Source organism: Anguilla anguilla, chromosome 13 (assembly GCF_013347855.1).
Source record: "Anguilla anguilla isolate fAngAng1 chromosome 13, fAngAng1.pri, whole genome shotgun sequence".
Classification (NCBI taxonomy): domain Eukaryota; kingdom Metazoa; phylum Chordata; class Actinopteri; order Anguilliformes; family Anguillidae; genus Anguilla; species Anguilla anguilla.
The window spans coordinates 2425001-2440845 of NC_049213.1; the positions used below are offsets into that span (position 1 = coordinate 2425001).

The 15845-nt window shown below is 48.7% G+C and overlaps 1 protein-coding gene across 3 annotated transcripts in view; it reads right to left on the reverse strand.

Moving 5' to 3' along the window:
• The window catches only part of LOC118211947 (zinc finger protein 385A-like), a 128388-nt gene that overhangs the window by 61064 nt on the left and 51479 nt on the right, over positions 1-15845 (reverse strand). The window contains exon 1 of one of the 3 annotated variants that reach the window (XM_035389537.1): positions 918-939. The exons of the other annotated variants lie outside the window; for them this stretch is intronic. The gene's annotated coding sequence lies outside the window, so the exon portion shown is untranslated. Of the gene's footprint in view, positions 1-917; positions 940-15845 lie in introns of those variants that run through there. 3 annotated transcript variants of the gene reach the window in all.

Consider the following 15845-nt stretch of genomic DNA (forward strand, 5'->3'; position numbering starts at 1 on the left):
ATCCAAAATGAGAAGACTCCTTGCACCAAATGGTTCCCATATTCCTGAGATTGGATATTTCTTTCCATTTTGAACTGGCAAAAAAACAATGTGGTTACAATCCAACGCTGAGTTTGTGTGGGCGTGTACGTGTGTATGTGTGCCTTTGCATGCATGTGTGTGCATATGGAATGTCTTTTACTGCTTATTTTCCCTAGCAATCTAAAGGAAAACCCTACATCAGGCAGCAAAATAAAATCCAAAAATGGCACAGACCACAAGGTTACCACAAATTATACATGCGGACCCTGTGCTTCAGAATCTGTCATTATCCCCTGCAAGTCTACTCACTGAGCCGTGACATCACACAGATTTACGATCTCTCCTTTCTAAAAGCGTGCCTCTGTGAGACACACTCGAACCCCGAGAAGGCCTGGCGACCCCGCCCTCCGCCCCAGTCAGAGTCTCGGGGTGAGACCGAACGAGGGCCAAGCGCCCGCACGTCATTTCGTTTCGAGGGCTCGGGTCCCACGCTTCGCCACACGCTCAGATGCGCCAATACGGAGGAACACGAGGACCGACCCTCAGACCGGCCGCATCGGGGGGACACCCGTAAGCAGGCCTGTGGGAGCTAGTAATGCGCCCCCCCCCCCCCCCCCCGAGGCCCACGGGGTGTACCGTACGGCCCAAACGCAACGCCGCCTCGCCGCCAAAACTCGTTACCGTTCCTGTCACCAAGGCACATCAACCTAATCGCCCCGACATACCGCCGGCCAAAAGGAGAGAGGGGCCAAAAGGGGTTCCTTCGTCTGGCCAAACAACAGCCGCCGGTGCAGACGAAAAATTCAAATATAAACACTGCGTTGAGGCTAACGATGTGACCTTCAAATGCGCCCAGCGCTTTGTGGTTATGCTGTGGAAGAAGAGCTGGTCATTACCTTGAGCAGTCTTGACCCCAGATACTCTCTCTCTCTCTCTCTCCTTCTTTTTCTCTCTCCCTCTCTCTGTCTCTCTCTCTCTCTCTCGCATGCATCTGGAAGGGGAAGTTCCCTGCAATCTCACTGACTCTAGCTAATTTTAGCCCGCATCATTATGGTATAGGTCAGTGGCTGACTGGGCCCAAGCCACAACCGCCAATGGGAGCTCCACCTACACTCGACGATGAATCATCAGCACACTTCCTCTAGAAGGAAGGACAGCTCCTCATTCAGCAGTTCTGAGCCAGAAAAAGAATTGAGAAATTTACTGAGAAAGAACTGGGAAATGTATGGCATGTAAAGTCATAAAGTTTTGCAGTGATTTGTGAAACAGCTAAAATACAAATGCTAAACTACTAATCGCTAAAGTACAGTGGTGTATAACAGTGTTCTTTAGGTATTGAACCCTTGTACTGCACAAGGCAAAAAATAAAAATAAAAAATGTTCCTGAGCTAAAAGTTGCCAGGACTGTTTCATGGAAACTGTTCATACTCTTTTGACTGGGTAATATCGCTGTCACATAGAATGTTTACATGATCACTTGTGCTTCCGAACTCTGGAATACTCCCCTCTCTACTCCTGCAGAAACCTCAATCTGTGGGTAAAGCGTCTGTGTCCTTGCCCAAGTCGCGGCACCAAATGGACTTGGGTGTGAAACAGTGGAGCAGTGAGAGAGCTCTCTGAAACCGTGAGCCAGCCCGTTAGCATGGTGCAGAGGGAGAGCTCTCTGAAACCGTGAGCCAGCCTGTTAGCATGGTGCAGAGGCAGAGCTCTCTGAAACCGTGAGCCAGCCTGTTAGCATGGTGCAGAGGCAGAGCTCTCTGAAACCGTGCGCCAGCCCGTGTGTGAGCCAGCCCGTTAGCATAGTGCAGCGAGAGAGCTCTATGAAACCGTGAGCCAGCCCGTTAGCATGGTGCAGTGAGAGAGCTCTATGAAACCGTGAGCCAGCCCGTTAGCATGGTGCAGTGAGAGAGCTCTATGAAACCGTGAGCCAGCCCGTTAGCATGATACAGAGGGAGAGCTCTCTGAAACCATGAGCTTTTTAGCATGGTACAGAGGGAGAGCTCTCTGAAACCATGAGCTTTTTAGCATGGTACAGAGGGAGAGCTCTCTGAAACCATGAGCTTTTTAGCATGGTACAGAGGGAGAGCTCTCTGAAACCATGAGCTTTTTAGCATGGTACAGAGGGAGAGCTCTCTGAAACCATGAGCTTTTTAGCATGGTACAGAGGGAGAGCTCTATGAAACCATGAGCTTTTTAGCATGGTACAGAGGGAGAGCTCTCTGAAACCATGAGCTTTTTAGCATGGTACAGAGGGAGAGCTCTCTGAAACCATGAGCTTTTTAGCATGGTACAGAGGGAGAGCTCTCTGAAACCATGAGCTTTTTAGCATGGTACAGAGGGAGAGCTCTCTGTAACCATGAGCTTTTTAGCATGGTACAGAGGGAGAGCTCTCTGAAACCATGAGCTTTTTAGCATGGTACAGAGGGAGAGCTCTCTGAAACCATGGGCTTTTTAGCATGGTACAGAGGGAGAGCTCTCTGAAACCATGAGCTTTTTAGCATGGAACAGCGGGAGAGCTCTCTGAAACCGTGAGCCAGCCCGTTAGCATGGTGCAGTGAGAGAGCTCTCTGAAACCATGAGCTTTTCAGCATGGAGCAGAGGGAGGGCTTGCTGAGCTGGAGACTCCGAGCCGCTCCTTAGGGAGCCTGATGAAAGGCCTTTCCCAGCTCTGGGGCTGAGGTCACCTTCAGCAGAGGGTGGTCCTCGTCCTCAGCCACGCTCCCCGCGGCGAGCTTGGCTGACTCACAGGCCTGGCGCTGATGGGCCGGGAGCCGGTCCAGTCTGGGTTCTGAAATAGCGACGCTGACCGTCTGCACGCCATATCAAAGCCACAGACTCGGCTCCTGTTCCCGCTCCAGGGCCGGCATGACATCACCTCCTGTCACGAACATCAGTGTCCTCACCTCAGGGGACTGAAGTCTCATTACTTTACTAGCATTTAGCAGACGCTCTTATGCAGAGTATAATTTCCTTTTTTTTATATATTTACACAGTAAACATTTATACAGCTGGATATATACTGAAGCAACGCAGGTTAAGTATATTGCTCAAGGGTACAACGGCAGTGTCCTACCTGGGAATCAAACCTGAAACCTTCAGGTTACGAGCCCAGTTCCTTACCTATTATACTACACTTGAGCAATCAAAATACTTTTTTTATATTTATTAAGAGTTGGGTAAAGGCGATGTGAAAAATATGATTGTAAAGGTGTCAGTGTGATATAAAAGGCAGCAGTTTCTCTGTTGTGGTAAAGAGGAACAGAGGAGTCTCAGTGCTGTTGCTGCCATTTTCAACATGTTTTGATTTTGTAAGTGTGTGATATGTGAACTTCTCCAGCTTGGTGTCTGCCACATGGAATGCAGTGGCCAATGATGCTACTGCAGTAGTGACTTTAGACTCCATGATGGTTGAGTGGGGGGAGTCAGGATGGGGGTAGACTGGATGAACGCATGTACTTTCTGGGGGGAAAGGGAGGAGCCTCTGCCACTGGGAGCCAGCGGCAGCTTCCCTATTGGTTAATCAAACTGTCTGTCTCAGTGTGCCAGTTCTCCCTCCCCCCCGACACTCCCTCTGTTCCGTGTGTGCTGCAATCCAAGTCCCGACTTAAACACACCAGCGAAACGGACAAAGCTATCGAGCTAACCAAAGTTATCTGCTAAAAACAGAATTATGGACAAATTCGAAGAAGAATATAATTCTGTTATATCACTTGCCAAATACATGGCGTGACTTCGTTGAAGGACCTTCAGCGCGTATGTTTGGATTTGCTGTTATCGAACAGAGATGCTGCTTGCTTGCCTACAGGTTTGGCAAAAGTTTAATTTTTCAAGCGTGGCCTACCCAGATACCCAGAAAAATGGCCAGAAGAAGCAATGGTTTTGATTGTTTGCCTGTTACAATCAATACAATCATTTTCCTCAAATAGTGGCGAACTGATGCGGGTCTGTGGAAAAGTTTGCCTCCGGTAATGTTTTCCGGTGCATGTTTCAGACCACGCCTGGCCAAAACACTCTGATTGGTTGGAAAAATACAACTATGGTTGCCTCCTTCGTTTATGCCTGGAACGTCAAGACATCGGCCAGGCTCTGTTGAAGGAAGTGAAAAAAGAGACTGGCTCGCGAGGCTAGGATGGGGGGAACTGCAGGATGTGTTATGATGACCTTGGCGTGTGGTTGTGTGGGTGGTGCATTTCGTTTGTAGAAATGAGACAGTGAGTGTGATGATATAAACAGTCTCTCTCCACCGTCCAGAACTTCAGCGGAGAAACCTCCGATTTTGGTCTGAGGCAATAGAAAACACCCTCAGCCTTCAGTGTTCAAGGCCCAATTTCAGCTGCCCCGTCTATAAAAACTGGACGGCCCGGCAGGCGTGAAGATGCTTAAGACGATGACGACGACAAAAACAAAGGTTCGAACTCAATTGTTGAAAAGACACAAGTCTTAAATCCCGAAGCGCTCGTCTGAGTGGAGAGGGATCGGTTCTGCGGGAGACGGTGGAGTCCACCCTTCCCAGAGACGCAGAGTTTCGATCGTTCTCCTCAGAATACCGAGGGAGTGCTCCGCGCCCCGCTGTTTGTCTTCAGTCAGTCTTAACGGGGGAAGTTTTAACAACGGGGATCCAGGGGCGGAATTGAAAGAGAGGTGAGTGTGGGAGGGAGCCGGATTCGTTTTTGAGGCAGAGAACAACAGGCTTAATGAGGTAACTGCACCGCGGGTGGGGGGGGGGGGGCCGCGGGGGTGGGGGGCGGCGAGGGAGGGTGGCTGGAGGGGCGGGGGGGGCACAAGTGGAAAACCTGAAAACTAAAACAAAACTACAACTAGTCTAAAACTGGTCTAAACCTCCCCCCCCCCCCCATACCTAAAATCAGTAGCATTCCGTCCTTGAACCCCAGCCTTACCAACCGAACCATCCCAGTCAGTCAGATTCTAAAATTCTAACACATTAACATGGGTTACGTCAGATTCATTTAGCAGATTCTCTTAAGCAGAGTGACTTAAGCATTACTGCATTAACCTGATTTTCATGAATAATAATGCCAGACGAGGCTAACAATAATCCCAGACCAGAAAATATAGATGTAGCATCACTGAAGCACTGTACTGTTTGCTACACTGACCAAGAACCAAATACTGAGTACATACAGACTACATCATACATCATCATAATAAGAAGAATAACACACAGTATACCATATTGTGAATGAATACACAATATACCCCCTCGGTCCCACCCCAGGCCCCGTCCCCCTTGGTCCCCCTTCCCTGCCCCCCTTGTTGGTCCCCGTTCCCTGTTTCCCTCAGTCCCACCCCACCCTCAAATGCGATCTCCTCCTCCTGACAGCTTTGGAGCTCCACCCAGCCCTGGGGAGGGCGGCTCGGTCGCGAGCTCCACCCAGCCCTGGGGAGGGCGGCTCGGTCGCGAGCTCCACCCAGCCCTGGGGAGAGAGGCTCGGTCGCAAGCTCCACCCAGCCCTGGGGAGGACGGCTCGGTCACGAGCTCCACCCAGCCCTGGGGAGGACGGCTCCGGCGCGAGCTCCACCCAGCCCTGGGGAGAGAGCCTCGGTCACGAGCTCCACCCAGCCCTGGGGAGGGCGGCTCGGTCGCGAGCTCCACCCAGCCCTGGGGAGGGCGGCTCGGTCGCGAGCTCCACCCAGCCCGGGGGAGAGAGGCTCAGGCGCGAGCTCCACCCAGCCCTGGGGAGGGCGGCTCGGTCACAAGCTCCACCCAGCCCTGGGGAGAGAGCCTCGGTCGCGAGCTCCACCCAGCCCTGGGGAGAGAGCCTCGGTCGCGAGCTCCACCCAGCCCTGGGGAGGACGGCTCCGGCGCGAGCTCCACCCAGCCCTGGGGAGAGAGCCTCGGTCACGAGCTCCACCCAGCCCTGGGGAGGACGGCTCCGGCGCGAGCTCCACCCAGCCCTGGGGAGAGAGCCTCGGTCGCGAGCTCCACCCAGCCCTGGGGAGGGCGGCTCGGTCGCGAGCTCCACCCAGCCCTGGGGAGGACGGCTCGGTCGCGAGCTCCACCCAGCCCTGGGGAGAGAGCCTCGGTCACGAGCTCCACCCAGCCCTGGGGAGAGAGCCTCGGTCGCGAGCTCCACCCAGCCCTGGGGAGGGCGGCTCGGTCGCGAGCTCCATCCAGACTCGGTCACCCAGCACAAACAGGGAGATTGCAGCGCCTCTGGCGCTGGACTCCAGAGGAACAGAACTGGCTGTCCTAATCCCAGAGGTCAAACGGGGGGGAGACGACGAGGGAAAAGGGCGGGGGGACGCCATTTCAGCTTCCCAAAGGGGGGGTCACTGAAAGTTTGCATTTAATAAAACTGATATCACCTTCCTCACACTGCAGAAAAGATCAAAGAACAGATAAAGATAACGAGATGATAAAGATAGCGAATGATTATAATATGCAGATTCCATGATAACTGAGAGCTGAATCTGTCTGAGGTTCCAACACTCGAGAGAGAACTGCGATGCCTCGCACCACAGACAACCAGAACGCATTTCTGAAAGGATTTTTGCAGGGATTGTGGAAAGCTGTGTCAAAAGCACATCTCGGAACATTTGTAGATTAAACCATTTGCAGGAGATGGAAGTAATCAAGGCCTAAAGCGGTGTAATCACATTATAACCACACACAAAAATTAAATGCACAACTTAAGTAATGTTTAATTCAAAGATTTTGTCCACTTTTAGAAGTATTGCCGAGGATTAAAGCCACATTTCATTAAATCAGGCATACAATAAAACACAAGTAGTATAGCACGGAAACTGAGCTACTTTACAGTGGCGTGAAAAAATCGCTAAACGTAACCTTACCACAGCAACAGTTGTGTGGAAATACTACTAACCGTAAACCTTACCACGGCGACGGTTGTGTGGAAATACCGCTAACCGTAAACCGTGTCAGACCGACGGTTGTGTGGAAATACCGCTAACCGTAACCTACAGCAGGTCAGTTGAGGTGAAATGCTGGCCCTGTGACTAAGGCCTGATGGATGTAGGTAAACGCATGGATGGAAGCAAATCCTTAATGAGGACAACAGCAGGTTTCTGCAGCACATAAATCTCCTGCTGCTTTTCGACAGACCTCTGAAGAAAGCATCCACAGCAAAAAAATTTCACACACTGCAGTCTCAGTACTGTCCCCAAGCAACTGGGAGACAGGACTGGATAGTCTGAGACAGGCATATATGGCTGTCTCTGAGTGTTTTGTGTTCTTAAGTACAACTTTTGCACAGTTTTTGGTTTCCAGAATGTCCCAAAAAAACATACAAGACCAGGAAATATTTTTGTTATAATCACCTAACCGGAATGTTCCCAAATGTCCTTAAAACAGTATGATTTAGTTGGGTTTTTCATTATTCATCTAGCCAATAAAAACAGATGTATCAAGAGATGAAAAGTGCAATACAAATGCAATCCATTACCATATTATCCATCCATTATAAAACCTATTATCATATTAGCCATCCATTACCCAATCCATTATCATATTATCCATTCATTATCCAACCATTTTCATATTATCCATTCATTATCCAACCATTATCATATTATCCGTTCATTATCCAATCCATTATAATATTATCCATACATTATCCAATCAATTATCATAATCCAGTTACAAACACAACTTTATGTGTTGGCTCTCTTAGTGGGACCCTACATAAAACCACATTCTAGCTACTGACCAGGTTTTTACGGAAGTGAAGCCTCACCCAAGCCTGCCTCAAATGCCTATAACATTTAGGTCTGGATTTGCATCAGCAACTTTACTTAAATGCTCTGATTCACAAACGCATTGAGGCTAGTTCATTTCAGTGAATGCTGAATACGCAATATATGAAAATGAACGACCCCAGGCCCTAATTCCACTTTGACACAAAGCAGTTGGTAAAGGGCCGCTGTGTACTTAAATGAAAGCTAAACATTTATTTAAGGTCTGACACCTCCTGATTGATAAGCTGAATCTGTGTTAAGAGTCAGCTGTCCCCAAAGGCCCATCTGCCAAATGGGGTCTTTTTATGTTTACATTTCAAATACTGATGCATCTAGAAAGCAGTTTTAGAACTAAACCATTTTTTTGCACTTGATCTTGAGTGAAAAAAATTGCGTAATTCTAATTTCTAACAGCTGGGTGATGAATGTAAAACTTGTCCTTATTTCTATTCGGTAAAGGGCCCTCAGTGTTTGTCTGTTGACTTCCATAACATTAGCAGCTGCCCATTTGGAACCTGAAGCGAGAGACCAGGCAAATGTCTTTTTGTTCATCTGTTGTTTTTGTGGGGTTTTTTTCTAAATCTTTTTATGATGACTAGGAAGGCAGCCTGTGTTTGGGTTTTGTTTTGATTGTTCAAGTTGGTTCATTTCTCATTTTGATTGTCCTGTTTTTTATTTCTTTTTACGTTTTTTTTTGTTTTTCAAGAAATAAGAACGTCACTGGCAGGCACGTAGTGCTGCCTGTGGTCCTTGTTATTTTTGCATTTGGAGGGAACTCCAAAACTCCAAAGCCTTCAGACACAGAAAATTGCTCAAAAGCCTCCTTTTCAAATCCTTTTCCTTCAGTTAAACACGCTCTTTAAAATCCCCCACCGGATGCTGCTGCCTCAAAATAGCTCAGACGCTTTGTAGACCAGCTCTCTTTCTGTAGCAAGCACACCCGTACTGCACTCGTTTCACACTAAAATTCTCTCATGAACAGAAAAAAATTATCCGAGAAAAAATGAACAGAAAATATGGTCTTCATCAGCATTTGTGAAGGGATTTGCTGTTACATACAGGGATATGAAGTGTTTGTGTCAAAAGGAATGAACAGTGTGTCACTAGAAAACAGAAATGATAAAATTATGGCATAAAACATAAAGGCATTTGTGAAATGATCCAGAGAAGAGTGGAGATCATCTCGAATGAGTGCCTGCAGTGCTGAAGTACTTGTGTAAGTGCTACTTGAGCCTGTAGCCCTGGGACTATGGCATGTGGGTAATCGATAGCACTGCATGGATTAGCATACTATGCCGCAATTACCCTTCGTAGCAGATCCACCTCCACACAGTCTCCCATGTAGCACCATCAGCCCCATGGCTGAGCACACTGTCTCTCATTAGCCTGTAGCACTTCAGCCCCATGGCTGAGCACACTGTCTCTCATTAGCCTGTAGCACTTTAGCCCCATGGCTGTCTCCCGTTAGCCTGTAGCACCTTCAGCCCCATGGCTGAGCACACTGTCTCCCGTTAGCCTGTAGCACCTTCAGCCCCATGGCTGAGCACACTGTCACTCATTAGCCTGTAGCACCATCAGCCCCATGGCTGTCTCCTGTTAGCCTGTAGCACATCAGCCCCATGGCTGAGCACACTGTCTCTCATTAGCCTGTAGCACATCAGCCCCATGGCTGAGCACACTGTCTCTCATTAGCCTGTAGCACCATCAGCCCCATGGCTGTCTCCCGTTAGCCTGTAGCACATCAGCCCCATGGCTGAGCACACTGTCTCTCATTAGCCTGTAGCACCATCAGCCCCATGGCTGTCTCCCGTTAGCCTGTAGCACTTCAGCCCCATGGCTGAGCACACTGTCTCCCGTTAGCCTGTAGCACCTTTAGCTCCATGGCTGTCTCTTGTTAGCCTGTAGCACCACCAGCCCCCCCCATCTCAGCCAATGGCTGGGGAATCTGGTTTATAATGTAATTTGGGGGGAATCCTCCAGCTGCCTCCTTCCTGTCCTGGCCCTGATGGGGGGCGTGTGATGTCACACTGCTCTGGACCGCTGGGCCCTGATCTGATGAGGGAGGAGTTAACTCAGTGCTGGGCTGCTGACTGACAGCTGTGGCAATCAGAGTGATTACAGCTCACCGGAGACAGAGGACAAAGTCACGCAGAGAGGGTCCTCGCCACGAGCGGGGATTTGGGGAGGGGAGAGGGGGGTCACACGGATCTGTGTGTCACAGACACCCCCCATCTCCATGTCTGGAATCATCGCCTGGGACAGCAATGGGTCAAATATTTCCATACTTACAGGCGGGTTGAGTATGTGTGCATGCATCTGTGTTGTGTGTGTGTGTATGTGTGTGTGTGTGTGTGTGTGTGTGTGTGTGTGAACTTGCAATACTATCTTTGTGGGAACCAAATGTCCTCACAAGGATATAAAGATGAGGAAAATGTATCTTTGTGGGGACCCTTTGCTGGTCCCCACAAGGTCAAGAGGCTGTTTTAGGGTTTGGGGTTGGGGTTAGGGTTGCAGTTAGGTTAAGGTTAGGCATGTAGTGGTTGGGGTTAGGGTTAGAGGTTACAGAATGAATGTAGTCAATGAGAAGTCCTCATAAGAATAGCAGTACGGGACTGCGTGTGTGTGTGTGATATATTGTGTGTGGTATAAGTGTGTGATAGTGTGTGTAATATACAGTGTGGTATAGAGTATGTGGCATAGAGTGTGGTATAGAGTGTGTGGTTTAGTGCAGTATGTCTGCTCTGTGTATTGCAGTCATTTGCAGTACTGCCTCAATGTCTAATTTTTACTGCATCTATTTACCGTCTGTTAGCAGACATGTTGGCAGTTTTTTCTTTTTAATCACTTTGTACTATGTACTCACAAACACATACACACACATACACACACATGCACACACATGCACACACACACGCACAACACACACATACACACACACACACACACACACACATACACACGCATACACACACAGTCACACACATGCACGTGTACACACACACAGTAATTTCATATGTATTCACTGCTAGACTGGATTATTTCTTTTCAGCTTTCCCTTCCTGTATCACTGAACCTCTATTTCTTTTTTCTTCCCCCTTCTTTCTCTCTCCCCTCCTCTCCCCCTCTCCCTCATTCTCTCTCCCTCTCCCCCATTATCCCTCTCCCTCTCCCTTTCTCTCTCTCTCCCCTCCTCTCTTTCCCTCTCCCCTGTCTCTCTCTCCCCTCCTCTCCCCCTCCCCCTCCCCCTCTCCCTCTCTCTCTCTCTGCAGTAAAGGGGGATTGGGAGAGGCACACAGTGGAGGAGGGCCCACAGAGGAGATTGTTATCTGGCTCCACGTGAGACGCATCCCAGATCAGCAGCAGTCTGTCTGCTTTCCTACCACCCCATCTCTACTGGTCTAGCGAGGACCTCTTACACACACACACACCCCATCTCTACTGGTCTAGCGAGGACCTCTTACACACACACACACCCCATCTCTACTGGCCTAACAAGGACCTCTTACACACACACACACCCCATCTCTACTGGCCTAACAAGGACCTCTTAAACACATATACACACACACCCCATCTCTACTGGCCTAACGAGGACCTCTTACACACACACAGACACACACACCCCATCTCTACTGGTCTAATGAGGACCTCTTACACACACACACACACACACACCCCATCTCTACTGGCCTAACGAGGACCTCTTACACACACACATACACACACACCCCATCTCTACTGGCCTAACAAGTATCTCTTAAACACATATACACACACACCCCATCTCTACTGGTCTAACGATGACCTCTTGACACACACATACACACACACCCCATCTCTACTGGCCTAACGAGGACCTCTTACACACACACATACACACACACCCAATCTCTACTGGCCTAATGAGGACCTCTTACACACACACATACACACACACCCCATCTCTACTGGCCTAACGAGGACCTCTTACACACACACATACACACACACCCCATCTCTACTGGCCTAACAAGTATCTCTTACACACAAACACACCCCATTTCTACTGGCCTAACGAGGACCTCTTACACACACACACACACATACTCACACACACCCCATCTCTACTGGCCTAATGAGGACCTTTTACACACACATATACACACACACACACACACCCCATCTCTACTGGCCTAACGAGGACCTCTTATACACACACACACACACACACCCCATCTCTACTGGCCTAACGAGGACCTCTTACAGACACATACACGCACACACTCATATACACACACAAATACACACGCACGCATGCACACACTCTCACACATACACACTCATAGACGCACACACACACACACGCACGCATACATGCACACACACACATACGTACACACACAAAGAAAATAAATGGAGATAGCAGAATGCAGTTATTGTGAGAAGCAATAATACTGTCTCCCTTACTGTAATTGACCTCTGTCCTATTGCAATTCCTACAATGAACTCAAAATGTGATTACTTCTGTATGGGGTGTGATAAGGCATTTCCACAGCAGAGGGGAATTCATATGTGGGAAGAAGCTTTTCTGTGATTACTGAGGAGCCTGCTGTTATCTCTCTACAGTGCTACACGCACATTCACTCACACAGTCACGCACACACACACACGCAAGTATTTGGCAATGCACACGCATGCACGTGCACACACACTGCACGTGCACACACGCATGCACGTGCACACACACGCTATTTCATTCTCTAGAGGTGTGCTCTATATTGTTTGTTTACCATGTCGAAGTCACTTGAGAATGAAGCAGTGAAGACTTAACGAACGAACGAACACTGAATAATATTATTGTTACTCTGGCAATACTGCTCTCTGTCTGGTGAGACACCTCGTTAATGTGAAGCTGGGATGTTTTTCTTTGCATTTACGCACGTAAACAAGCACGAGCGAGCACAGCAAACGCTAAGACATCATAACATGCAGCAGGCCTACCGCACTGCGCATGCAGCACCATTACACCAACGTCAGATACTCAAGGACATCGCCTCTGCACGGGGCAACTCTTCCACACTTACAACCTCCCGAAATGAGTCTGGACCTGTCGGTGAATCTACTGAGGCTGCAGTGCAGCAAACGAATGATGAGCTCAGTCCAACGTATCACATGTTGAAACTGATTGAAATTCCTAAAGAAATATTATTAATTCATTATTTCAGTGGCCTGCTGCACGTGACAAGGAAACTTAATGTTCGACGATCTTCATCATGGAGCAGGAGAGTCCTTATTTCAGCTGAAATTTTCTCTCTGTTGATGAACGAACCAGAGGGTGCGATTCCAGACTGCTATGTACCAGAGCGAACCGTTCGATAGTGATTAATGTGAAGGGAAAATCAAAGACTTTGAGTGGCCGGTATCGATCAAAGCGACCATCCACTGTTTACGGCCTGTTTATGATTCTAAAGACCAATGTTAATGGTCTCTTGAAAGGTTTCTTAAATGTAAGCTGGCTTGAAATAGGCTAATTATCACAAACGGATAGCCTATGTTTCATTACAATTTGTCAAACGGTCGTTTGATGAATTTCAGTGTTAATTATTTATTTAGTGTTTAAGGGCAGACGAGGACACAGATGGCGCACTAATGAATTACGCTTTTATTTTGGTAGCCTGATAACCCGGCGTGACGGAGCGTGTGCAGACCCGTGTTTACCGCAGCTCTCCCACCGGCTGAAGCCAGTTATACCGAGCTCTGCGGGGAACGCCATTCGCCAAACTCATTCACCTCCAACACAGAGAAATTAAGAGGCAGAGCGGAATTGACAATAGTGAACACTGGGAAAAGCAGGGAGAGAGAGAGAGAGGGAGGAAGGAGAGAGAGAGGGAGAGGGAGGGAAAGAGGCAGGGAGGAGAGAAGGCAGGCCAGGCCCCATAGTTTAAAAGCTTTGCAGAGCTGCAGCCGTGCTCACTGGCGTAAGGGTGCTAAACAGTGGTTTTTACATGTCTGAGTGAGTGAGTGACACGTGATTACCTCTTTAATAGACTGACTGATCGCCTCACAGGTGACTGACTGACTGACAGATATCTGACAGACTAACAGGTGACTGATTTATAGGTACCTGACTGACTTACAGGTAATGAACTGTCAGAGATAGCTGACATACAGACTGACTTGTAGACATCTGATTGGCTCACAAGTAACTGACTTACAGATGACTGAGAGATAATTAACTAACTGTCTGACTTACTGAACTTGGTCGGTTAGAAACCCATCAAAAGCTAACTGACAGTTTATCTCACATAGCCTGGTGTCTGCATGTGATTTCTGTCTACAGAAACTGATCCAGGGTCAGTTTTCCAACACTGCTGCTATCCCTTCAAATTTTGAGGAAATTGGTCGCATGACTCCCTGTTCGATGTTCAGTGAATCATGTGCACTTTGTGTCTTTGCAGGCGCAAGGTGACAAGTAAATAAGAAGGAAACAGGACACACACCCACACACTGTGTAACTTGCACTCTAGGGATTCAGTTCAACAAGAACCAGCCGTTTGACCTACAGTGTGTGGTCTGTCAAACTATGGTAGCAGTACACCAGCTCTCAACAAACAGGTGCATCTGCGGGTCAGGGGAAGCCATCTTTGCCCACTCTGAGTGGCTGATATCCATCCAAAGGTGAACCCTTTTGTTTGGAAGGTGAGGAGAACCACATTTCTTTTCAGATCAAGATGATTCTTGATTCCGGAACCCAGATCCCAGTTCTAGATCCCTTCTAGAACCCAGATCCCTTTTCTGCTCTTCCATAGGTTTCCCACTTCTAAACAATCACTCATCAGAGACAAAGTAGAATGATAGGAATACTGTGTGTGTGCACCTGATTGAACATGTGCAAGCACATTCACATTGACATGCACTTGCCTTAATAAGATAACCAAGCACATGCTCCCCCTCACTCCGTAAGCTGTCAATCAGACAGCTGTCCAATCGCAGAACGGACAATCATGGATGTGAAGGCTTCTGGATTAAAGCTGTATTGGACACATCAGGTGAATGTTACTCAGTTTGTAACCCAGAAATATCATGAGTATCATGTGACCGTTCCTCTTCCTCAACGTCACAACCATCCAATCTACTGAGCGAAGCGTGCACAGGTGTGGTAAACGCCAGCGACTAGCTCCTCCCTATGGGGTCCCGCAGTACTGCAGGTCACCTGACATTGATCAGAGCAGAAGTTCATCTCTCACTGACAACAGCTGTCAGTAATCTGAGGTTTGCCGGTTCGAATCCCACATGAGACACTGCCACTATACCCTTAAGCAAGGTACTGGATTTCTTCAGTGTACACCCAGCTGTATAAAACAAATGGATGCTAGGTAAAAATACAAAAGCCATGTAAGTCGCTCTGGATAAGAACATCTGAAAAATATCTGTAATGTACTGTCAGTCAGTGTTTGGGTGCTGGGGACAGAGACGTTTTTTGTAATCACATCTATGCCTGGGCTAGTTTTGGAGCACTGCCTAACCTTTTTTGTCGGCATGGAAACGCAGAAGGATGTGATGTCACCTGCACGGTGTTTCTGGTTAAAACGAGCCCCGCGGGTTTCAGCGGGGGGGTTCTCAGAGACGTGGGGAAGGGGCTCGGCCGCGGGGGGGGGCGGCGCTGGCCAGCAGAGCTCACAGCGGTGCTCACGTCCAGCACGTCTGAGTGACATCACACCAGGTCCTCGTATAATCACTGCAAGTCGCTGAAGACGTGAATCAGATTCCCAGCTGCGTTTCACACCGGGAGCGATGACATCAAACAGGCATGCTGATGCATCCTTGCCCTTGGCCTTTTGGTGAAAAGGTTACTATTTGCACTCACCATGCAACTCTCCCGGAGAATGATCAATTCTGTGTCTGACTGCAGGAAGCCAGGGCCCATACAGATGATGGGTCACTTTATAATTAATTTACTGTCTGTCTGTCTGTCTGTCTGCCTGGCTGGCTGGCTGGCTGACTGTCTGTCTGTCTGCCTGGCTGGCTGTCCAGCTGGGTGTCTGTCTGTCTGGCTGGCTGGCTGGCTGGCTGTCTGTCTGTCTGACTGGCTGGCTGACTGGCTGTGTCTGTTTGTCTGGCTGTATGGC